Source organism: Mauremys reevesii, linkage group 1 (genome assembly GCF_016161935.1).
Source record: "Mauremys reevesii isolate NIE-2019 linkage group 1, ASM1616193v1, whole genome shotgun sequence".
NCBI lineage: Eukaryota > Metazoa > Chordata > Testudines > Geoemydidae > Mauremys > Mauremys reevesii.
In genome coordinates this window covers 72577717-72604198 of record NC_052623.1, presented here as the reverse complement: position 1 = coordinate 72604198, position 26482 = coordinate 72577717, and the positions used below count along the sequence as shown (strand labels likewise).

The 26482-nt window shown below is 39.5% G+C and overlaps 1 protein-coding gene and 1 long non-coding RNA gene across 5 annotated transcripts in view; one reads left to right on the top strand and one right to left on the bottom strand.

The window, feature by feature from the left end:
* Positions 1 to 26482, top strand: part of DIAPH3 (diaphanous related formin 3) — a 481747-nt gene that overhangs the window by 170729 nt on the left and 284536 nt on the right. The window lies entirely within an intron of this gene.
* Positions 347 to 24191, bottom strand: LOC120387260. The gene is made up of 3 exons (XR_005590084.1): positions 24056 to 24191; positions 7458 to 7537; positions 347 to 583 (listed from the first exon to the last, which is right to left on the bottom strand). It is a non-coding gene; the product is annotated as an uncharacterized LOC120387260 (long non-coding RNA).

Sequence of the window (26482 nt, the reverse complement as noted above, 5' to 3'; positions counted from 1 at the left end):
AAGCCTATGGATTATTCAGCGGAAAAAAATAGGTGTATGGTTTTTCCCTTTCTGTGAATTTAGTAATACATTTCCTTTTCCTCAGTCCTTTTTCGCCTTCCTCTTAGGGATTGCTTCTCAGATTTCTTCGTTATAGACAATATATTTTTATTTTCTTGCTGTGAGATTTGTCAAATATGGTGGAAATAAACTAGGTGATGTATTTTCACTAGTTTAAAGTGACAGCTCTTTCCTTTTCTGCTTTTCTCGTTTAAGATAAGGGCTTTATTGTAGACTGTGAAAGAGGTAGAGTGAGAAACGAAATGATAAATAATTTCCATTTTTTGTGTCTAGCCAGGTGCTTTTTGTGAGTGTGCATTTATTTTTGCATTGAATATTAGTGTGAAGTGGTCCAGCTGCTTCAGTAATGGAAGATGTCAGTGATGAGCTGTATGCAAGCTCTAGGCCCTGCACTTAAGATTATTGTGTTGCTAATTGTGACATCTGCTTGAGGATGTTGTCTTGAGCAGTTAGATCTTGAGCCTAGAGCACCTGACTCTTTTTCTTCCTTAGCGCCCTCCAAAGCTTCATGTTCTTCTGATTCCTGAATGCACAAAGCCAGGGAAAAAATAGACATAAGCTCTGCTGAGTTGCCTCTGCTGAATTGGCATAATTTAGAAGCTTTTAGAGGGGAAATGTCCAATACTACATGGTGAGGAAAAATAGTGGAGTACCTAGGAATCAGTTTTGTGGACCATGCAGTGAAAATATAAACAAAATGTTATTTCTGAATCTTATGAAGGAGGTACAGAATTTCAGCCTTCAGGTACATAACTGCCACCATGTAGTTTTGTGGAACATCCCTATTTTGTATTCAGATTGCTTACAGTCCTTCCCCAGATAACCTATTACATGTTCTGGAAATTGTTTGGGTAAAGACTTAACAGTCAGTGGTAAATCTGCTACTAGTCCCATATAGACAATATGTGGAAAAAGGAGTGCAACTTCAGTTGTTTATGCTGTTAAGGTGAGCTATTACCAGCAGGAGAGGAAAAAAACTTTTTGTAGTGGTAATCAAAATGGTCCATTTGCAGCAGTTGACAAGAAGTTGTGAGGAACGGGGTGTGTGTGGGGGAATAAACATGGGGAAATAGTAAAACTTCTTGTCAATTGCTGCAAATGGACCATTTTGATTACCACTACCAAAAGTTTTTTTCTCACCTGCTGGTAATAGCTCACCTTAACTGATCACTCTCGTTAGAGTGTGTATGGTAACACCCATTGTTTCATGGTGTGTGTGTGTGTGTATATCTATATACCTACTGCATGCATCCGATGAAGTGGGCTGTAGCCCACGAAAGCTTATGCTCAAATAAATTTGTTAGTCTCTAAGGTGCCCCAAGTACTCCTGTGTTTTTTTTGTTTTTTTTTTAGGGTTTTTAGAACTCAAAGTAGTGGTTTGTTTGTTTTGTTTGTTTATTTATTTATTTGGCAGTATTAGGAATAACTTAATGAGGTAGATTTTTTTTTGTTTGATAATGATTGACGCAAGCAAGAGTGCTTTTATTTAAAACTATTTTTATTAGATTTTTAGCACACATACTAGGGCTGTCAAGCGATGAAAAAAATTAATCACGATTAATCGCACTGTTAATAGAATACCACTTTAAATATTTTTGGATGTTTTCTACATTTTTCAAATATATTGATTTCAATTATAACACAGAATACAAAGTGTACAGTGCTCACTTTATTTTTGATTACAAATATTTGCACTGTAAAAAACAAAGGAAATAGTTTATTTCAATTCACCTAATACAAGTACTGTAGTGCAATCTCTTTATAATGAAAGTTGAAGTTTCAGATGTAGAATTATGTACAAAAAAATCTGCATTCAAAAGTAAAACTTTAGAATTTACAAGTCCACTCAGTCCTACTTCAGCCAATCACTCGGGCAAACAAGTTTGGTTGCAATTTGCAGGAGATAATACTGCCCACATCTTGTTTACAATGTCACCTGAAAGTGAGAACACATGTTCGCATGGCACTGTTATAGCCGGCATCGCAAGATATTTATGTGCCAGATGTTCTAAAGATTCATATGTCCCTTCATGCTTCAACCACCATTCCAGAAAGTATGCGTCCATGCTGATGATGGGTTCTGCTCGATAACGATCCAAAGCAGAGTGGACTGACGCATGTTAATTTTCATCATCTGAGTAAGATGCCACCAGCAGAAGGTTGATTTTCTTTTTTGGTGGTTTGGGTTCTGTAGTTTCCGCAACCAAGTGTTGCTTTTTTAAAGACATCTGAAAGTATTCTTCACACCATGTCCCTCTCAGATTTTGGAAGGCACTTCAGATTCTTAAACCTTGGGTTGAGTGCTGTATCTCTTCTTAGAAATCTCAGATTGGTACCTTCTTTCTGTGTTGTCAAATCTGCTGTGAAAGTGTTCTTAAAATGAACAATATGTGCTGGGTCATCATCCAAGACTGCTATAACATGAAATATATGGCAGAATGCGGGCAGAACAGGAGAACTACAGTTCTCCCCCAAGGAGTTCAGTCACAAATTTAATTAATGCATTATTTTTTTAACGAGTATCAGCAGCATGGAAGCATGTCCTCTGGCATGATGGCTGAGGCACGAAGGGGCATATGAATGTTCAGCATATCTAGCACATAAATACCTTGTGATGCCGGCTACAAAAGTGCCATACAGCGCCTGTTCTCATTTTCAGGTGACATTGTAAATAAGAAACAGTCAGTAATATTTCCCGTAAATGTAAACAAGTGTGTTTGTCTTAGCAATTGTAGGACTGAGTGGACTTGTAGGCTCTAAAGTTTTAAGTTTTTTGGGTTTTGAGTGCAGTTATTTAAGAAAAAAAAATCTACATTTGTAAGTTACACTTCACGATAGAGATTGCTGTACAGTACTTCTATGAAGTGAATTGAAATAATATTTCTTTTGTTTCATTTTTACCATTCGGATATTTGTAATAAAAATCAAATGAGCACTGTACACTTTGTATTCTGTGTTGTAATAGAAATCAATATATTTGAAAATGTAGAAAAGCATCCAACATATTTAATAAATTTCAATTGCTATTCTATTGTTATAATTGCGATTGCCATTAATTTTTTTAATCACACTTAATTTTTTTTGAGTTAATTGTGTGAGTTAACTGCGATTAATCGACAGCCCTAATATCTACATATGCTGTTGCAGTAGATTTAGAGAATTTTAAAATATTTATGTTTTAAAAAGTTTTAAAATGGTTTTGAAGAATTAGCTGCCAGGCTCTAGGGGGACTGCTGGACAGCTTTAGTTGCCAGATTTTTGCCCAAAGAAAACTTTTTTGGACTGCTTTAAAGCATACTTTTAAAGTAAACCTTTTATAAATATTTTAAATTAAAGTTTTTATAACTTACTACATCTTTTAATAGACTAACAATTTGTTATTTATGGGCTTTATTACTGTTTGACATTAAGGTTTCAGGCTCTAATGGGGGAAATTTATTTTATTTTTACTTTTGATTGTAGTAAAACAAATACAGTGATTATTTTAAAATTTTTATAGGTAAAATTAATATTTTCATTAGGATTGTAATTATTTTTAGATTGGGTGGAATGTTTTTAAATGCTTTTATTTTTGTAATGGGCATATTTTGCTTATATTATTTTGAATTATGTTGTTATATTAATTTATATTTGCATTTGCATGCATGACAGGGCTAAGGAAACATGACTTTCGAGGGCACCAACAGCCTTCAAGAGGTTGAGATGGGTTGGTTTTTTTGGGGGGGGAGGGGAGGAAATTGCTTTAATTTTTTTTAAACTTCTGCCACCCCATTTTGTATGAATTAAACTGATTTAAGGATATTTTTTAGTGTTACAGCTAAATTTTTTAGGTGTTGTCCCATTGCATTTCTTTTATTGCGATTATTTTTATCTATATTATGAAAAAAAATATTTTTGTGTTAAATTCTTTTCATTTGTTTTTTTTAATTTGGTTTTAGTGTGGTTTGGGAACACTGAAAATTATTATTATTATTATTTTAGCCCTTATAGAATGACTGGACAAACTTTTTATAGCAGGGTTTTATTGTTGAGATGTTTGCTAAAGTGAGGTTTACAATAACTTTTTTTTTTATTATTTATTATTTACTGGGTTTAATTATTACCTGCTTTTTTATATTGGGTTGAATTATATATGCTTTAATTATAGTTGGTTTTAGAATTGATATTTTTATCTTTATTTTATGGAATTTTTGAAGGATCTATTTTATATTGGTCTGCTTTTTAAAATTTCTGTGAGGATTTGGGGCCTTTAAAGTACAAGGCAAAATATTTTTTTTTCATGTTAGTAAACACACAAAAAAAGCTAAACCTTAAATTGTATTTGGGAATGAAAGGGAGTATTTTAGCCTAAAATGATTTTTTGTGTGTGTGCGGGTGGACGGGACAGTTTGCTTAGGGATGTTAGTCCATGAATTAACACACTTGGGCTTACTAAAATTAAATAGGAGCCTGTCATTTTTCATCCAGTGAGAACCATACCTACTTGGGTAGGCTCTGATTTCTTTTATTAACAAATTGGCTTTTTTACTAGCCCCTGGTGTTGCTGTTGCCACTGAAGTGGTAGACTTTGTAGAGCCTGAGTAGACTATTTGCAATGTAAACCATGATACTTTTTTTATTTTATTTTTTTATTTTACACTAATATTTTGTTTAAGCCTTTAGTTTTACTGAAGTAGGAATATATTTGTTTAAGGGGCCTAGAAGAGTGATTTTTTTTTTTTATTGAGATGTAGGGATTAGGCATCATGTCGAGAGTATTGCTTGTAATATTTTATTTAATACTTTAAAAATGTTTCAGTGAGTGCAAACTGGAATGTTATTTATATAAGAAATTAAGTTGGTTTTTTTAGGTATTTTATTTTACAATGTAAATACATGGGTCTGACAAATAGGGGTATTTTCAAGCCCATGGATAGCCTGGCGAAACACAACTGCTTTTCTTAAAAAGTAAAAACAAATTTAAAATAGCCGTTCCGATGTATAGGATAGCAAAGAAAGCATTGGACAAATCCAAAGCTGAAAACCACTGGACACCACCTATCACCGAGGCTATTACCTTTTAATACTTGGCCAGAATGAGGGCTAATATTGATGTCACACAATTAATGGGGCAAAAACTCAGTACCAGCCTTTACGTCCTCCCCTTACTTTTAAGGACTGGCCAGAGGGTAGCGCTCTTGGGACTTCATTGTTTGATTAAAACTCATTGTTTGATTAAAAGCCCATTAATTATTTTTTTATGCTGCCTTTTGCCTTTTTTGACTACTTATATTTTTTGGGGGTGAGGGATTGGGGCCTATAACTAGAATTTTTCCATTTTTTTTTTTTTTTTTTATTTATACTTACCGATGTTTCTCTGCAACTGCTAGAACTTTGGGAACTTAGCAAAGTTAATTAATACTTTTAATTTTTTTAAACATTAATTTTTAGGGGTTTTTTAAAATTAGTAAGCAAAATGGTTGGCTTTTAAAAAATGTGATACAGAATGTTCTTTGCAAAAGTGAACAATACTTTGTGCCTTATTAAACTCCTCTAAGATTTTAACTTTAGCCGGAGATTTAAACAAGTTTTTATTTTGGGTATTTATTAATGAATGAGTGGCACCTGTATTTAACACATTTTTTTGTTTGAACACTCCTTCTTTGAACTTTATATAAAGTGTGAACCTTCCCCACCCAGCTGTGTTTAAATGTGCCACTATCAAGGGGGGTTAGGGACACCTGGCCTCCCCACAGGGAGGCAATGGAAGGTGCACTCAAGGTTTTTCTTTTGTGCCTTTTTTTTTTTTTTTAGCTTATACTTTAGGGGCTGTTTTAAAATTTTTCCCCATCAGGGATTAGGAGCTGTGCCCTGACTGTTGTAGGGCCTGGGGTATTTTTGTTTGGCTTTTTTTAAGTGCTCCCCCTCGCTTTGTGTGTGTGTGTGTGTGTTTTTATTTGGGAGGGCTATTGCTTTAAATGAGGTAGCTTTATGTGGAGCCACAGATTTCCTTATGGCCATGAACATAAATGGCAATATTGTCCCAATTTTTTTTATCAATTTACTACTTTTAAAAAAACTGCTTCCAAGTCGTAATTAGGATTAGTATCAGGGTTAACCTTTTTTTATTACTTGGCAGCCATATTTTCAAGGACAGTAAAATACTTTTAGCTGTGGCATTAACTCTTAACTTTAAAAACAAAAACATAGGAAGAAAAAAGAAGCTGCGGGGATGGGGAGGAGAGAGGAAGCAGAGGCAGGGGGAAAAGGTGTGTGTGTGTGTGTGTGTGTGAGAGAGAGAGAGATAGAATGATGATTTAGGAAGAAAGGAAAACCTAAGCCAAGAAAAAGTACAGACAGCAGCAACAAATCTAGAAGTGGGGCTCCATGGGCCAAAGCATCTGGGAACCTGTGTTCCTAGTCCCTGTCCTGTCTCTGAGACAAGAGTGGGGGTTGCTACCATATCTGCTGGAGTGAAACCAGGAGTGCCAGCTATCTTTGCCAGCCATTCCAAGGCTGTGCTCTGGTTTTACGGGATCAACTAATTTTCCTGAGCCTCTAACCTGGTCAGGGGAGAAGGGCGTGACCTCTACCCATTCTTCCGCTCCTTTGTTATCCCGTTGGGGATTAATTTACCTCACTGTGGGGGCTATGCGCATGAGTGTTTACCACTGTTCCTGCATTTCAGGCACAGTACGATATGGGTACTGCCCAGGAGCCCAAAAAAAAGGGAAGCTCATGGGGATCATTCCTCTCATTATTATAGTAAGTAGGATACAAGCTGGGGTCCTTCTCTGACCCCAGGTATGACTCCCTTGAAACACAGCCACTATTTCATTTTGCTATTTTAACATGGCTCTGAGAACATGACTTTGTTTTTTACGTTCTTTGTGATTTGCCTTGGTCTTATTCTGGGAATTTTTTTATTAAGCCTTCAACAGTTCTTTCATTTTTTATTTTTTGCTATTTTATTTTAAACACTTTCTGCTTCAGCCTGTTACTTCCTCGCTTACTGATACACCCCTGCTTGTTCAGTGCCACTATTTGCACAGCCTGAGTCAGGGTCTGGCGCAGAAGATATTTGATTCAGACTTCAGGCTGAATATTTTTTTTAATTTAATTTATTTTTTTATTTTAATTTTCATGTTTAAATGATTATTTTTTTTATTTATTATTCTTGCTATTATTTGCTTCCAGAGCTGCAGGAACACTCAGTGACCAGTAAAGCTCCTAGTTTTCTAGAGTCAAGCTGTTTTCCAATGTTGTTGTTGTTTGTTTGTTTGTTTATTTATTTATTTATTTATTTATAAAATATAATTCCTTTACCAGGCCAGCAGCCTGGGCCCTGAGCTCCAGTAACTAAATATATCTGTAAATTGACTTGTGGCCCACGATACAGAGAAATTCTAGGTTGTTACCCTGTCCTTGTACCGATCTTCTCCTTCCTCTCCACCACTCCTGGCTGTCTTGCCAGATCTGTTACCCAGGTTTTCTTTCACTGAAGGGAAAAAAGCAGTCAAGGTTGTGCAGTTTGCTGTGGTTTAACCTTAGTTTATTGTTGTGAAACTACTTTTCTCTTGTATGTACATATTTCAGTCTTTACATAGTTACTTATTTAATTTCATAACTGTAACTTTAACACATAGTCTTCCTTTGCTAAATTTCAATTTTATTTAAATTTTCATACTGTAGTAAAATATGTATACATTTGTAAAAATGCATAAGACCACGATTTGATCAGCTTTACCTAATTGAAGGTCATGAAAACTGAGGCCTAGCATCATAGTGACTGGTTTATGTCATGTGTAAATAAAAAATTTTCTGATCAGCTAGATGTTTAGAACCTCTGGGTTCCCAAATTTGTCTGCTATAGCCACGCAAGTGTCCATGTTTAATTACATCCTTAGTTTAATTTAATTAGTTACTTTTACTTAAATATGGATCAGATTTTTTTCCCCTTTGGATGTACTTACGCAGTGTAAATATTGGAAAGCATCTTTTTGTTCTGTACCTAGTCAGACTAATACTTTCTTTCACCATTTATGCATGCTGTATTGGCTTCATGCTCCTATCTACTTTCTCCATAGCAATGAGAGGTTAGTGCATTTATTAAATCTTTTTTGTGCCTAATATTTCTTGTAGTAGTTTGACTTTTTAAATCCTTTTTTGTATTATGTTCTTCGTTAGAGACTTCAATCAAATCTTGCAGTGGTCTGGTTAATAAATTTATGTTTTAATAGTTTCTTTGCACATTTTGCAAGCAGTAGCTTTGTGGTAAATATCAGTTAAGTACTGGGTTGAAATATTGTGGAAACTGACTGAAATATATATTTTTTCTATGTTAAAGTTGAGAAGTGTCAGTTCAATTGCCTTGCATTAACAGAATCTTCTAGTTTTAGCTGATGTTTAGTATGTGTCAGAGGTAATGGTACTATATTATATTTTTAAAAAAAACTCCTATAATAGTTAAATTTAATTTTATTTGTTAAATAATATTTTAGGTTTACCGTTAACATACCTTTTAAAGTATACCTGTAGAGAACTACAGAAAAGCACTCCATATTAAATCTTGTTTCTAAACAACATTTTCATAAACCTAAAATTCAGCTCTTCTAATAAAGGATTTTTATGGTGGTGGTTCTCAAACCAGGATTTTTATAGAATATAGTATGTTTTTATGGTTAGCTGTAACATTTGATATAAGATTTTTCCCTAAACCTCTCAGATATAGTTTTAGAACTGATTATTCAGAAATAATTGTGTCCCTTCTATATTTGACGTAACTTCTTGTTCATAGCTTTATGCACTGATAGTTTTGAATTTCCACTGGCAAAAACATAGGCTTTGTCTGCCAGTCATTTTGTGTAACTTATGTATGTATGCTAAATCACAACAAATGAAGAAAAGAGTTAGAGTATTTTAAAAGTTGAACAACCCTTGTATTATTTTGGAAGCTTAAAAATTTGCATCTGCATTCATAATGAAAATACAGAAAGCAACTGTGTGTGGAGAAACTGTCCTGTAGTAGTTTTGTTTAAATAATTTTGAATAAGTAGAATTATTGTGTGTGTAATCTCAAAAGTTAGACATAACTCCCTCAAACTCACCCTCAAATTCAAAGGCATTAACACACACGATTCTCCTTTTTCTGTCAAGTGTGGCCCATTAACTTTCTAATCAGTGCGTCCTTTCACTGCCCATCTCCAAAAAGCAGATCAAAGCTATACCCCTTATGGCTACTAGAATCTGCTCATGGACTTCTGCCCAGAATGTCCTACCTCTGCAAGCCCGAAACATGGCAGACAAAGCATTCCTTTCCAAGATTTGCTTTGAGATGGCAGTGAATTCAGTTTATTTTGGCAAACTCTCCAGTTAGGAAAAAGATCTTTGTGGGGATAAACTTTTGGAAACCTTTATTCAATGTATCTCTTCCCACTACTGCACTGTGCAAGGTGAACTCCCACTTAAAGTAATATGGGAAAAAGATGGCTAAAAATATGCAGGCACTGTCTACCTTCATATTTGTATAGTGCCTAACAAAGTGGGGGCATGATTTGGGGAGCTAGGGCCACTAAATATGAACATTGCATAATAATGAAAAGCTGAAGGCACCAACATAAAGTTTGAAGCTGCTATTACTCCTGGGGGAATTCTGTGCCAAAAAAATTAAAAATTATGCGCACAATATTTTAAAATTCTGCCAATTTTGTCAATAAATAAATGTGGCTTCAGCATGGCAGTGGGGAGCCATAGGCTACTGGCTGCACTGAGGTGAGATCACCCTGAAGCCCCCACTTTCCCCGGTACAGGGACTCGGCAGTGAGGCTGCACCTGGCACAGTGCGGGGGCTAGTCCTGCCATAGAAACACCCCAGGGCCCTGCTCCTCTGTGCCAGGCACACCATGGGGGCAAGCTCAGCCCAGCAGGATTCAAGTGTGGAGGGGCTTAGTGTGGGGGGATCCAGGTGTGGGGTGACAGCTTTCTGTGTGGGGCAATCTGGGTGGGAGATCTGGATGCACAGGGGCTTATTGGGGGATTCGGATGCACAGGGGCAATGGGACTGTACAGGAGCTCCAGGTGAAGGTGGTTGGGTCTGAGCAGAGGGGGTCTGGGCTCAGTGGGGGAGTCCAGGTGCTGTGGAAGTGGGACTTGATGGCAGGGGTCCAAGTGCAGCTGGTTGGGGATCAGTGGGGTGGAGGTCTTGAGTGTGGGGGGCTTGTTGGGGAGTACAGGGGTAGGACTTGTTAGGGTTTGTGTTCAATGGACCTGCTTAACTGGGGAGCCCTAGCTGCTGCTGAGGGGATGCCACATGGCAGACTGCCGATTCCCCCCGTGATTCCCCTGTTTCCCTCCTCTCACTCCTTCATTCCCCTCCTCCTGCCCTATTCCACCTCCTTTCCTTCCCCACTGCCTCTTCCCCTCACCCTGTCATTGCCCCAGCCCCAACGTGGGCACTCATTGTTACACAGAAAACAGGAAGGCTCCCAGCACACAGAAGGGGAGTACTACTGGCACTAGGACCAAGGAGGCGGCGTTCAGCTGCAGTGTGAGCGGAGCTGAAATGCAGCCTCCTTCAGTTGGGCAGCTCTGCACTTGCAGAAATGGGAGGTGGGGCATGTGCCCCCTGATGCCTCATCTCTGTTTGGGGTGACAATCCCCCCCACCCCTCAAACTGCACTTGTGGTCGTCCTGTGGCCCTGTCACCCTGTGGCCTACTGCTTCCCGCAGCTCCCATTGGCCGGGAATGGTGAACCGCGGCCCCTGGGTCAACGTCAGCAAAATGTCTTGCGGCCCTCAATCAGATTACCCTGATGGGCCCACGGGCCACTGGTTGCCCACCACTGTGTTACAGAAATTGCTGCTTCAGCAATAATCGGGATCTCTTCTTCTTGCATGTAGCTGGAATTTTCCCTCCTTCCCAAGGGATGTTTATTGCTTTGTGCATCACACAGGCCTGGTCTACACTAGGCGTTTAAACCGGTTTTAGGAGCGTAAAACCGATTTAACGCCACACCCGTCCACACTGAGAGGCCCTTTATATCGGTATAAAGGGCTCTTTAAACCGGTTTCTGTACTCCGCCCTAACGAGAGGAGTAGCGCTAGTATCGGAATTACCATATCGGATTAGGGTTAGTGTGGCCGCAGATCGACGGTATTGGCCTCCGGCCGGTATCCCACAGTGCACCACTGACCGCTCTGGACAGCAATCTGAACTCGGATGCAGTGGCCAGGTAGACAGGAAAAGCCCCGCGAACTTTTGAATATTTCCTGTTTGCCTAGCGTGGAGCTCAGATCAGCACGTGTGGCGATGCAGTTAAAAATCAAAATAAAGAAAGAGCTCCCGCATGGACCATGCGGATGTGATCGCTGTAAGGGCAGGCAAATCTGTTCTATCAGCGCTCCGTTACAGAAAACGAAATTCAAAATCATTTTTAAAAAATCTCCAGACAGACGCCATAGCAGGGGCTCAGCGCACTGCTGAGTGACAAACGTAACGGAAAGCCCAAGAATCAAATGGATGCTCATGGACTGGAGGACTCAAGCTATCCCACAGTTCCTGCAGTCTCCGAAAAGTATTTGCATTCTTGGCTGAGCTCCAAATGCTTCTAGGGTCAAACACAGTGTCCGCGGTGGGTCAGGGCATAGCTCGGCAATTTACGCACCCCCCCACCCACCCCCAGAAGTGAAAGGGAAAACAATCCTCTCTTGACTCTTTTACATGTCACCCTATCTTTACTGAATGCTGCAGATAGACCCGATGCTGCAGCACTCAACACCAACATCCTTGCTCCCCCCCGCCATGGGTGGCTGATGGTGCAATACGACTGGTATCCGTCCTCGTCATCATCCTATTGGCACATGGGGCAGTGCAAAAGGACTGGTAACCATGCAGACTATCATCGGTGAGGTCTATCAAGGGTGCCTGGCCCTAATTTTTCCTGGTAGATGGTACAGTATGGCTGATAACCATCGTCGTCATAGCAACAGGGGGCTGAGCTCTGTCAGCCCCCACCCTTCATGTGTAAAAAAAAGATTCAATTGCCCCTGGACTAGCAGAGGGCTGCTGGGCTCCTCTGCTCCACACTCCTTACTGTCTTGTCTGGACTATCATAGCAGCTGGAGGCTGCCTTCCACTCATTTCTCACTAACAAGTCAGTGTGTCTTATTCCTGCATTCTTTATTACTTCATCACACAAGTGGGGGGACAATGTTACAGTAGCCCAGGAAGGCTGGGGGAAGAACGGAATCAACAGGTGGGGTTGTTGCAGGAGCACCCCCTGTGAATAGCATACAGCTCATAATTTCTGCAGGATCTGACACAGAGCAGCTGTGCTCTCTGATACAGTGGTTCTGTAGTACACTTGCCCATATTCTAGGCAGGACTGATTCTATTTTTAGATACCAAAAAGGAGGGATTGACTCTGGGAGTCATTCCCAATTTTGGCTTTTGCGCCCCTGGCTAAGAGCAGCCAGGGGCACTTATGACAGCAGCAAATGGTGCAAAATGACTGGTAGCCATGCTCATCTTTTTACCAATTTATGGATTGGTAGATGGTGCAGTATGGCTGGTAACCATCTCTGCTGTCATGCAAAAGCATGCTGCTGTGTAGCGCTGCTGAATCGCCTCTGTCAGCGGCATCTAGTACACATACGGTGACAAAAAGCAAAACAGGCTCCATGATTGCCATGCTATGGCATCTGCCAGGGCAATCCAGGGAAAAAAGGCGCGAAATGCTTGTCTGCCGTTGCTTTCCCAGAGGAAGGAGTGACTGACGACATTTTACCCAGAACCACCCGAGACAATGATTGTTGCCCCATCAGGCACTGGGATCTCAACCTGGAAATTCCAAGGGGCGGGGGAGGCTGCGGGAACTATGGGATAGCTACGGAATAGCTACCCACAGTTCAACGCTCCAGAAGTCGATGCTAGCCTCGGACCGTGGACGCACACCACCGATTTAATGTGTTTAGTGTGGCCACGCGCACTCGATTTTATACAATCTGTTTTACAAAACCGGTTTATGCAAATTCGGAATAGTCCCGTAGTGTAGACGTACCCACAGTTTAGACTGTTTGGACATGAGAAATGAAAATTAGGTCTTGGATAAAAGAGAGAATTTACAGTCATCTTGTCATACAGTCGGTCACACTCAGGAAGAATATTTTACCTTAGATTTTCAAAACTAAAATATTCATTCTGAATTAAATTGACTTAACTCCCAAAGTTGATAGAAGTGCTTAAGAATCTGGGAAATTTTCTGAATGCTTAAAGTGTCCTTACCATGATCAGTGTTTCTAAAGTTCATTTGGAAGCGTATGTTTCTAACTAGTATAGTTTCATCTTTGGAAGCTATCAATCTGCAGAATTTCAGGAAGGGATGGTCCTAGCTCTCTGCCGATTAGCCAAATCTTTGGTCTGCCTCCACACCCGAAGGAGTGATTAGCTGTAGAAGTGTTGTAGGTTTAAAAAAGTAAACTTTTTTTTGCTTTTATTATTAATAGGACATTTTATTAAAATCTTTTGTTTGAGAGAGGCAGACTTATAAAAATAAAAAGAACTGAGTTTAACATAGTCCTGTTGTTTGTTGTCAAAGATGGGTAACTACTTTCTGTCTAGTATCAGAGGGATAGCCATGTTAGTCTGGATCTGTAAAAGCAGCAAAGAGTCCTGTGGCACTTTATAGACTAACAGACGTATTGGAGCATGAACTTTCGTGGGTGAATACCCACTTCGTCAGATGCAAGTAGTGGAAATTTCCAGGGACAGGTACATATATGCAGGCAAGAAGCAGGCTAGAGATAACGAGGTTAGTTCAATCAGGGAGGATGAGGCCCTCTTCTAGCAGTTGAGGTGTGAAAACCAAGGGAGGAGAAACTGCTTTTGTAGTTGGCTAGCCATTCATAGTCTTTGTTTAATCCTGAGCTGATGGTGTCAAATTTGCAGATGAACTGAAGCTCAGCAGTTTCTCTTTGAAGTCTGGTCCTGAAGTTTTTTTGCTGCAGGATGGCTACCTTTAAATCTGCTATTGTGTGTAGAGGGAGATTGAAGTGTTCTCCTACAGGTTTTTGTATATTGCCATTCCTAATATCTGATTTGTGTCCATTTATCCTTTTCCGTAGAGACTGTCCAGTTTGGCCGACGTACATAGCAGAGGGGCATTGCTGGCATGTGATGGCGTATATTACATTGGTGGACGTGCAGGTGAATGAACCAGTGATGGTGTGGCTGATATGGTTAGGTCCTGTGATGGTGTTGCTGGTATAGATATGTGGGCAGAGTTGGCATCGAGGTTTGTTGCATGGATTGGTTCCTGAGTTAGAGTTACTATGGTGCGGTGTGCAGTTACTGGTGAGAATATGCTTCAGGTTGTCTGTGGGCGAGGACTAGCCTGCCACCCAAGGCCTGTGAAAGTGTGGGATCATTGTCCAGGGTGGGTTGTAGATCCCTGATGATGCATTGGAGGGGTTTTAGCTGGGGACTGTATGTGATGGCCAGTGGAGTTCTGTTGGTTTCTTTCTTGGGTTTGTCCTGCAGTAGGAGGCTTCTGGGTATACGTCTGGCTCTGTTGATCTGTTTCCTTATTTCCTCGTGCGGGTATGCAGTAGTTGGATATACTACAGTGAAACCTCTCTTAAATTAACTCACCAGTGACTGGGAGAGAGCTGGTGCTTGATAAAGGTGTAGCAGAATTGTATTCAGCATGTTTGGGGATGCTTTGAAGTTGTGTTAAGTAAGCAGGTTTTCTAAAAATAACAGTCATCTCTTTCACAGGATTCTCTGTATTCATTGTCATTAGCATACAGTGTTGTGTAGTGTTGATATGTGCTAATGTGCTAGCTCCACAAATGGCTGAAGTCCACTGGTGGGTGAAATGCTCCCCACACTGCCTTTACCTACAGTATCTGAATAGTGGGATTTTTGGAGTTCAATTAGTTAAAAAAATCAATAATAGTCTAAAATATAGATTTCCTATAATTGCCCCAAACAAAGCAGTATTTCCTCTTGTAAAATATGGTGCGTTGGATCATTACTGTAGAATAGCATGGTAGCTTTTGCTTAAAGAAAAGAAGCTGGGGAAGGACAGAGTATTAATTATTAAGTATTATGAGACATAACTTTTGCAGCCAGAAATTTTCTTCATTCTAAGCCAGACTCAGTGTTGGGAAAACTACTATGTTCTCTTATAGACTTTCTTTGGTTACTGAGATTTCCTCCTTTTTTCACTAGAGAAAAGCTATATCAGGGGTCGGCAACCTCTGGCACGTGGCCCGCCAGGGTAAGCACCCGGGCGGGCCGGGCCAGTTTGTTTACCCGCAGGTTCGGCTGACCGCAGCTCCCACTGGCTGCGGTTCACTGTCCCAGGCCAATGGGGTTGACGGAAAGCGGTGTGGGCGAGGGATGTTCTGGACGCAGCTTTCCGCCACCCCTATTGGCCTGGGACGATGAACTGCGGCCAGTGGGAGCTGCGATCGGCCAAACCTGCCGACACGGAAGGTAAACAAACTAGCCCAGCCCGCCAGGGCGCTTACCCTGGCGAGCGGCGTGCCAGAGGTTGTGGACCCCTGAGCTATATTATAGCATTTCATAGCTATACAACTTGAAAAATCCAATTTGTATGTGAGACGTTGTACTCCAGCAAACATGGAGGCCTGAGCTATCAATTTCAGCAGAATTTTAAGCTTTCATCAAACCACAAAAACACATTTCTACCCTTTAGAAGGTTCTGAAGGTTACATTACAACTGTGAACAAAATATAAAGTGATTTTGTGTTTTCCTGAAGCTGGAAACAATGCCAGTTCCTCTGCTGCTGCTGCCTCCTAGATTTGCACACCATAGACAATTAACAAGATTAGACATTTTTAATGCTGCCTTTCATAAGTGTAGGCAGTAGTTAAACTGTTAAACATCATATTAGTTTTTAGAATTTGGGAAAACAATGTGCATATGTTGTAATTATTCACAGGAAAAGACCCAAAGACCAAAAGTTAGGGAGAGGTAGTGGAGACCCCCTTGTGTCCCTGCCACATTGCTCCCCTTCATGTCCAGGAAACTAGATAATTGATACAGTTAGTGGAAAAACAGCCCATCCATGGCTCTTCCTGTCATGTTGCTTTTGAGGAGAGGGTAAAGTATCAGATTTAGCAGCATTCAGATGATTCCTAAAGGTAGGGAAGGACTGGGGCCGGGGAAGACATCAAGAGGCAAAGCTCCTTGTATCAAGCTTGAGGGGACTGCGGGGCTGATGGATCTTCAGATTTATTAGAACTGCTCTAGCCAGATGTGATGGAGTCACCAAAACAGGCTTTGTGACATTACCATGGTAAAAATTGCATTGATTTCCCCCGCTTCCTGCCAGCTGAGGGTTGTGGGGGAAGGGGTCAGGTTGCTTTGCCAGGGCAATGGCTTGGGAGCTCTTGTAGGATTCTCCACTCCGCTGCCTGAATTCCGATCTTTTGTTCCTACCACTGTCTAGTATATTAAATCTTTTAGCTAGTAGGTATTTAATAAATTATTGAAAACCTATATATCTAAATGTCTTTTTTTTGTCAATAGAAGTAGATATCTAACAACATTTTTATAACTTTATTTTCTATATTACCAAAATTCAGAACTTAAGCACTTGAGTATGTTGACTGCCTTTATTAGTTTTAGCGTGTTATTACAGTAGCAACAATCAGGACTGGGGCTCCATTATGCTGGTCACTATACAGACAGGGAGGTACTTGCTTAATTTTCCAGTGTCACGTCCTGCCTTTCTCAGACATAGCAATTATATTCTTTATTTGTTTCTGTCATGGAAGCTCTGTGTTAGAAGAAAATACCTCCCTGCTTCCTATTGTATTGTATTAAATGCCATGAATATATAGTTGCCCTCATCTTGAGAGGTTGTGTGGGATAAGATTAACAAGTGCAGTATTTTATTGTCTTGCAGCACATGTCAGTGTGCATACTGATGATCTGAATTCCCACATTGGGTGTCCCATTTAAAAATGACATTACTGAGATTCCTCTGAAAGAAATTTAATGATATTATTAGGGAGACCTATAAAGATGAATTGTAACTTGGAAGATGTATAAATTGCTCTTACTCTTTTAGTAGTCTCTAAATTAGATTATCTTGAATGGCAAGGCTGAACTTTGCTTAGTTTATATCAGATGACACCACTTTAGAAATATTGCATCTTGTACTGAGTTTTGAGATCAAGTCTATGAATGTTTGTCATCTGGTCTGTTCAAAATGGATAAATTGTAATGTGAGAGAGTATAATGCAATGGGTCATTAAGGCTTAAAATATGATAAGATTGCTTTGGCTGCTAATGAAATTTTTTTCTTTTCAAAGCCGTTGAACAGGGACAGATGACTTTTTAAACGAATTGTAATGCGCTGACGCACCCTGTAATCTATGAGAGAGTTCACCTCTGCACTATGCCTGTCCAGCTGTTGTCTTGAACAATTATCAGCAAGTTATTTTTCTGGTATGAGCCATGTCATGCTTGAAAGTGAGATAAAAAAATAATTAATGAGGGTGCATGAATGTTGGTTGATGAAGGTTAAGTAGATACAGATATGCTCTCTGCATTCTTTGCTATGCATTTTCAGATTGAAGCAATGTGCTCTAATGAGACCACACAAACAAGTGTTGCTGATTGACAGCTCTTGATTTAGCAATGAAAGATGTTGACGGAAGCTACGTTTTGTATTTCAGCTAAATAATTAGGTTGTGTATGCTGATAAAGAGCTAGTATTGTTGACCTTAGGTGTAACCTAGTGCTATATTTTTTTGGACTTTTTCTTTAATTCATTTACACTTGTTTTAAATTTTCTCCAGCTTACAGTTTATGCTAATGTATCATATTTTCTGTTTTATACTGATGGCTCACAGTGCTATTGTAATTAGGAATAGCTGAAATATCCACTGTACTCTTGATTTGTTTTTTTGACAGAAGAAGAATTAGAATTCTAACATTTTTCTATAAGATCATATTGAAATATGGTTCATAAGCTGTTACACTCATCATTTTTGACAGTAATTGGGTGTAGGGTCATATTCTTATTGAATAGTGTTTTGCTTTAAAGTGTGGCTGGCTGACTGGTGTCACTTACTACGTAAAATAGATATTGTCAATATAAATTTGATTGGCCTTATATGTAGAAAAGGAAAATTCAGTTCTAACTGTGTTGTTTTTGTGTCTGTTAACGTTTTCCTTTTTTGCTTCCAGGAAGAATTTACAATATATAAACAGGAGGAGGGCAGGAAGAAACGCTACATGCTATTTCCATTAGTTTCAGTCTAACACCCGCTCAAGTAAAGTGTATGACAGCTGCTTGGGAGATGACAAAGATAACTAGAGGCAGGAAGGAGGGGAAACTTCTTCTGCAGACTCCGTGGGTCTGTGAGAATATAAAAGTCCCTGAACTGGATAGGACAGGAAATTCTGCTCACCTTGATTCAGTGTGTGGGGAATGAAAGGGAGCAACACTCTTCAATACTCCTGGGGATGGGGGGGGGTCACCTCACACTACCACTGAGGCAAGAGACAAGGGGACACTGCACATACTCCCTAAGAACGATGGGAGGTGGAAATGGGAGGACCAAGTGTCAAATTCACCCAAAGGTTTTGGAGCAATCAAGGGTAAGGGTGTCTGAGACATCCATAGGTTCTGAATAGAGAAATGGTACTGGTTGTTTAATGACCATGATTTTTGAAGGATGTGTGTTGACTTGCTAGTAGAATATTTAGTATATGCATAGTTGAAATATAAAATTATGAAGGATAACTGCTTAAACACCATCTAGAGAATATATCTGAGGGTTGCCCTTGGATGGCAGTCAAGCATGCTAGTTACATGCCCTTCTTTAGGGGATAGATGTGAAAGATATGGCAATTTCCTGCAGATCCTTGCTAGAGCTTACAGAAATAAGTTTACATATCTTTGGGGTCCATTGTATTACATGCTAAGTTTGTGTTTTTGTGGGTTGGAGCTGCCCTGTGGAGGGAGATGTGATGTGTGGCGTAGGAGTTCAAAGGAGTATATTGAAAATGTCAGACAGGAATGGACTTGTGGAACAATGTGTGCAGGGGATTACCTGGAAAATGCAAGGGAGAGGTTAATACAAATTCCTCACCTCCAGTTATACAAAAGCCCAGCCTTTTGAAGCTATGTCCTGAGGAATGTGTCTTCTGCTTATCTATTTTGAGAGATTGAATATCAAAGGTCTTAGCTGAATAACAAAACAGGCTGATATGCCCAGTCTGTGTTCTGGTTCTGCATCTGAGGCAGTTATGAACTTGTAACTATGGGGGAAAACCCAGTTGTGAGTTTTGAAGGACTGACACCTATCAGAGCCAGAGGTTGGTGTTGGTGTCACCTCTAGTAAGCTTTTTAGCATGTTTGTAGATTCTTTTTATTGTTTTTAATGTTTTGTCTGTAATGCTTTCATTTTAAGAATAAACATACTTGCTTAGAAAGAGCTGTGTGTTAACTTGTAATTGCTGGCAAATTTCTCTGTAGAGGAAGCAAAGCAAGAATGCTGGCCAGTTTAGGCAATCTGGCTTCCTGGTAATATCATGTCCTGGGAACTGTGCAGCCTGGAAAAACCTTGGTCAGGGGAGAGAGACAGATGCGGGCCTCCTCCCAAGAAATTTGATGACTGGGAGCCATAAACCTTTAAGTGGTGCTCTTGGTGGATTATGGAGTGGGAACACAGGTTCTGTTGCCCTGACCTGTGACGGGCATGACAAGCAAGGAGGAAAGACAGGAAGATCTAGATGTATGGGAAAGGAAAAAAATCATCTAGTAAAAAGATCTGCCCCTCCGTACTATACCAAAAAACAAAGAGACAGCCACAAAAGAGAGTAATTCCCCTATAAGCAAAAAAAAAAAAAAAAACTTTAGAGGCAAGTGCAGAAAGACGATCACTAAAGGTAACTTGAAGGACCTATGGTTAGAAATCAAAAAGATAAATAAGGAGATGAGGCTTACCTTAAAGACACAAAAAATGAAAATTAGATTAATGAGAAAATTATCAGATGTAGAAACAGGATGAAATAAGAAATTGAATAGAATTACCTGTCCAGATGAAATAGTCCCAATAGTTGAGGGGGCGGGAGGAAAAATAGAATTAAAGGTGGAGAATGTGGAAAATAGAGAACGGAAGGATAACATTAGGATTAAAGTTATTCCGGAGGAGACTAAAGGGAGAAATCTGTTAGACATATTGGACAATGTTGTCCATGGCATATTAAAACTGGGTAATAAATATTGCACTCACATTGAGAGATTCCATTTCCCCAGGGCTCCAGCAGGCTCGGCAACCTCTGGCACGCGGCTTGCCAGGGTAAGCACTCTGGCAGGCCGAACCAGTTTGTTTACCTGCCATGTCGGCAGGTTCAGCCGATCGCAGCTCCCACTGGCTGCGGTTCGCTGTCCCAGCCCAATGGGGGCGGCGGGAAGCGGTGCGGGCGAGGGATGTGGCATCCCACCACCCCTATTGGCCTGGGGCGATGAACCACGGCCAGTGGGAGCTGTGATCGGCTGAACCTGCCGACATGGCAGGTAAACAAACTGGTTCGGCCTGCCAGAGTGCTTACCCTGGCAAGCCGCGTGCCAGAGGTTGCCGAGCCTGCTGGGGCCCTGGGGAAATGAAATCTCTCAATATGAGTGCAATCAAACTGGCCCGGCCCGCCAGGGTGTTTACCCTGATGATCCGCATGCCAGAGGTTGCTGACCCCTGCTCTAGACCAAGAGAATTTAATTGTCTGTCTATACTATCATCAAAATAAGGATAAAATAATGAGGGCAATGAGGGAGAGAGCTGAACAAATGATGATTCTTAATGCGCCCATATATATTTTCCCAAATGTGGCAACCTTAATTGTTAGAAAATAAAAAGAACTGTACCAGGTGATCACCAATTCTTAGAAAGAACAGCATAATATATAAATGAAGGTTCATATTTAGTCTGTCCTTTGAATGGAAGGACATGTATGTCTATTTCAGGTTCAAAAGAAGGGCAACAGATACTTATGGACAGGAGACTAGGGGAGTCAGCTCACGACTAATCTGAATGGGATCAAAGGCATTGGTCCTATGGGCCACCAAGAAATCACTGGGAATCAGTGAGATGAAAAAAGACCCAGAACAAGTGCATCAGCAAGACAAGAAGACAGACATGAGAGCAGAGAAACAGTCCAGATCCAGAAGAACAAGATCAGTATATGGCCTAAGATACTATGATAAATAGTGGATATTATCTCCATGTAATTATAATGGTAAAGAGATATAGTTAAATTGAGCTAGGCTACAGAGGAAGCAGGTTATTTTACACAGTGAATACAGTATAGTTAATGGGTATAGCATTATAAATTGCAACATTAAAATTAACTATATTCTAAACAAAGTTAATAACAAAATAGCAGGAGACCTAGATCTTCTCTGTTGAAGTAAATTTGACTTTGGGGAAAATTTTTAAGACTAAGTGAACTTAAACACAGAATAATAATCTCATAGGTTCTAAGGCCAGAAGGGACCATTGTGATCATCTAGTCTGACCATCTGTATAGCAGAGACCATAGAATTCCTCAAAATAATTCCTAGGGTGTATCTTTTAGGAAAAAAATCCAATCTTTTGAAAATTGTCTGTGATGGAGAATTCACCTCAACATTTGGTAAATTGATCCAGTGGTTGATTCCTCTCACCTTTAAAAAAAAAAAAATGTATGCCTTATTATAATCTCATAATGCCTGATGTTATAAAGATGTTAGACAAGATTAGATTAGGCTTGGTTCTTCAGAATACTTATTTTAAAAGGGGGAGGAAGGGAGATAAAGACGACCCCACTTCCCGACCCCATCAGGGAACTAATATGCGATGTAAAAAGTAGAGAGCCCAGGTTCCCATAGCTAGAGGGGACCAAATGACAATGGGAGAGTTCATAGGGAAGGGAGGTAAACAGGATAAGAGAACAGAAACAAATGTCAAATATTATATGTTTTAATAGGAAAGATGATATTCATAGCAAAATGTTAGGTCTGAATTTTAAAATGTACAGTAAATCAGACCCAGGATCAGGTTACAATGTAGGTTTCTTTAAAAAAGGAAAAACAATGTGTGGGAGTTTTAATATTAATAGTTTGTATATGATAGGAACTTTATCTAAAAATTTCTTATTTATAGAGCCCTGCGTAGATACAAAATTTGTATTCTCAGCCGATCAGCAAACGTGGTCTGCAAATAGCTGCATCTGCAGATTTGCAGGGCTCTACTTTATTTAAAGAAAAGGCACAAATGTAATGGAGGCCTGGCATTTGGCTGGGGTGAGGGGGTCTCACTGCTTTTAACAGAGGGTAATATCCTGGGTGAGACAATATATGGTACTTAAGGGTGAATTTATTAATGTCATGACTGTTAATGTTAACTGGATGAACAATCCAACACAAAGGAGTGGAAAAAGTATTCTACTCACTTAAAGATTTTTCTAGGATAATCTATTTACAGGAAACACAGAAAAAATACCATATGTCTCTTCAGGATAACCTAATATAAGAGGGGTGGAAATACTTGGGTAAACACTTCATTACTATTGTTTCAGAACAACTCATAGATGCAGAGTGCAGATATATTTAAATTAAGGGCCATTGAGAGGTAGATTTCTCATCTTAGCCAATGTATTATGCTCCCAATAAAGAGCAAACTGTTTTTAATCAGTTTTTAAAGGGATTTAGCATGTTTTAGGGAAGGTGTATTATTTTAGGGCAGATTTTAACAAGGTGCTTAATCCCACTTTGGATTGATCAGTTGAACACAGAGGGCATTCGGGAGTAGCAAGTGCAAATTTGTGGCATCACTTAGCAAATTATGATCTGGTGGGAGATGAATCTGTATGTCACGAGCTATACATATTATTCTGCTACTCATAGATCTTATTTCAGGATTGATTTTTGTTTCTAGCAGCTTGGCTAATTCTTCTTTGAGTGATTTGCATATGTTCATTCCACTTCAGGTGTGTACATGCCCAGTACACCAGAGATGGAGGTTTTTGCATTAGCAGCACCCATCAGGGAGGTACATGTGCCCTCCAACACATCGTGCAGCTGCAAGATGGTGTAAGGGGCAGAGCTTCCCCAGGCCCTTCTCAGTTCCTTTTTATTGATGTGATTGGCGGTCAGAGCTCATTGACTTGCTACCAGGGTGGATTTAATTTAAATCATTAGTCAGGAAGGCTTGATTTAATCATGGATTTCTACGTAAAAATGCGTTCTTGTTGATTGTTACAACCTTAATACATATTCACAACTCAGAAAGATGTAGGTTTTATTTTTAGAAGGTACACACTATACATTTTTAAAGTGATTTATTTTGAAAACTTTTCAGATTAGTTTTACTGCTATATCAGAAAATGAATGATTGTTTTGTTATTTCATTTACCAAAAGTAATTGAAACAGGTATTTATGAAGTCATTGGGAGGTGAACTATCTCCAATGTAACAGGTTAAACATTAATATTGGGATTATTTTCTTGCTATAGTTAAGTTAGTTGTAATGGTTAGTGTTAGATTAATATAGATTTTCTTTATTTTTCTTGGAGTGAGAATTCTCTCTTATTCACAGGGAAGTGATGCCCAGTACCAGCTTATGGCTTGGTCTCCATGTGTTAGGCCTTGTGCCAGCTACAAGTAATCTATGATTTTTTGACTGGTGCAGACCAGGGGTAAACCCAGCATTCTGTCCCATGTTGGTGTTATCTCTAGAGACATGCCCTTGGGCCTCGGTACTGCCTGGTATAACACCACTGTGGTGAGTGACTCAGAATTCTCTCTAGAGTCGGAGATAGGCTCTTATGCCCTTCACTTCCAGGATAGAGGACTGCACTCCTCTTGGTCTTCCTGAAGGAAATTCCATTACTAGTACCCAGCCAATATCCAGATACAGGGGATCTTTGGAGGAATTGTGACTGGGGCTATATGCTGTATCTATGGCCTCCCACTTTCAGGTCCTCTGATTCCTCACCTTTTCAGATATTGTAGCAGATGACAAGCTAGCTCACAAGAGGAGGTCCAGAAGATGATCATCAATACTGAGCAAGACGGTTTAGGCCAGACTCAGGCCTCAGAACCTTGACCTACTGCACTACAGGAGTATCAGCCTCACCCTCCTGTGCATTATTACTCATCATCACCTCACAATTCAGTAGTTCCCCAGGATTCCTCACATGTGCAGAATGACTACAGGTTTATCAAGGTCTTTAGAGAGAGGAGTAGCTGCCTCTCTTGATATTCCTGTTGAATTGGTCTAGGAGAGTTTTCACAGACTGCAGGACGTTCTGGGCTTGGCTCTGACCATCAATGATGCCATACTAGAGCCTACAGATCAATATTGTAAATGCCATTCTCTCTCCCTCTAACAGTTAAGAGAACTGAGAGAAGGTTATGTGTCCTTTATTAAGTCTATGAACATTTTTCTACCTATCGCTCACTGGATTCCTTGTTTTTTCGGCAGTGAATGAAAGAGCATGTAAGGACAAAGGACAAAAATGAAAAGAAATGAAACTTTTATGGTAGCAAAACTTATTTCACATATGGTCTATAATTTTGTATTTCTAACCAACAAGCCATATTAGCCAGGTTATGACTTCTCCCTGTAGGACAATCTGCTGAATTTCTCAGACAAGTTGCCAGAGGATGCCAGACAGGAATTCCAGGCCTTGTTAGACAAGGGCAAGCTGGTGGCTCAGATCTCGCTACACACATCCTTAGATGGGGAAGGTTCAGCAGCTAGAGCCATGGCATCTATAATACCTATGCACAGATCTTCAAGACACTTGAAAATCCTGATTGTATAATATATAATGTTTATTTTAAAAATGTAGTACTAAATTCTGAAGTGTAATATCAGATGTATATATTTTTTATAGTTAGGTCAGATAATCCCATTGATTTAAGTTTAACATGGCATAAGTTTGTATCAGAAAAAATCTTTTAGCTTTATACTGTGGGAGTATAAAGGAGGTGAACGTTTATACAGAATGCCACAATTTTATGCATACTAATAGGTAGTAGTTCAGTTGCATGGAATCAAACTCAAAGTACTACTTCTAAACATGAGTGAATATTGTCATTGAATCTTTATGAATGTTTCTAGTTTTATCCAGCTCTACATTCTTAAAAACTCTGTTACAACCAGAGCTGTGTCATGTTTCTCTAATTTTGTTTTACTACTGATAATTGCTGGTATTACATTACAACTGAACTAGGGTCCAGTTGGAATTGAATTGGTCATTGACCTATTAGTATGGTGGCGAGCATGTATTCGTTATTGTTTGGAACTTATTTTAAGAATCATGGCTTGAATTATCACTGGTCTATCAGGATGGATAATAAAACATTTTTAATAGCTTTGAGAGCATAGTGTTGGAAAGATTCTTTACAGGTCACATATTAAAATTGGAAAATATAAAGCATGTTTTCCACAAGGGGTAACACTTTGATTTTTGCTTCATGTGTGTTTTTTGTTAGGAGTATAATGCATCTTCAGGGTTGCTGTAGAGCCAGACATTGTTTTGATAACTTGTTGATATTTTAGATTTTTTTAGAGTAGAAGTAAATTATGATCTATTTAAATGAGATGTGTTTTTAATTAGCTGGGTGGAATTGTTTACTGTAAGTGATATTCCAATTTCTGTACAGTTATTTCTGGGCTAAGATGTATTGCTGTCTGGTCTAGTATGAATTGGTCCAACATAACTGTCAAGTAATTAGGTTTAAAGTGAGATCTGCTAATTAGGTACAAGCATAAGCTTGGATGTGTTGTGTAGAAACAGATCTTGAAAGGAGTGTGGGTAGCAGACTGATGGATCAGTTCACAGGAGATATTTCATGATTTAGGGATGGTGTGAAAGTAGGCAAAATGATTGTGGAAGAAGAAACAGATAAATGGAGGACTTTTATTTATTTCTTGTGCAGTTATACTTTATGTGTATGTGTTATATCATACAATTAAACAGAAAATGAAACTATTGAAATGTGAACCATGTTTATGTTAAGCTTCATTTGAAACATACAGAGAAAACTCAGTATTAATTAAAAAAAATATTTAACTGGTAGTAATCATTCCATGTTGCCACAATCTATGCATGGAATGCTCTCTCAATACTAGTCTACTAAGCCACTAGTTTCTTGGGAGGATGGTCCAGTGGTTAGGACACTAGCCAAGGCCTCGGGAGACCTTGCTTTAGTTCCCTGCTCTTTGGCAGACTTCCTATGTGATACTGGGGAAGTCACATATCTTTTCTGTGCTTCAGTTCCCCATCTGTAAAATGGGGATAATAATACTCCCCACCTCACAGGGGTGTAATGAAAACCAATAGATTAAAGATGATTGAAGTGCTTTTAGATCTATGGATGAAAAGTACTATATAAGAGCTTGGTAGTATTGTTG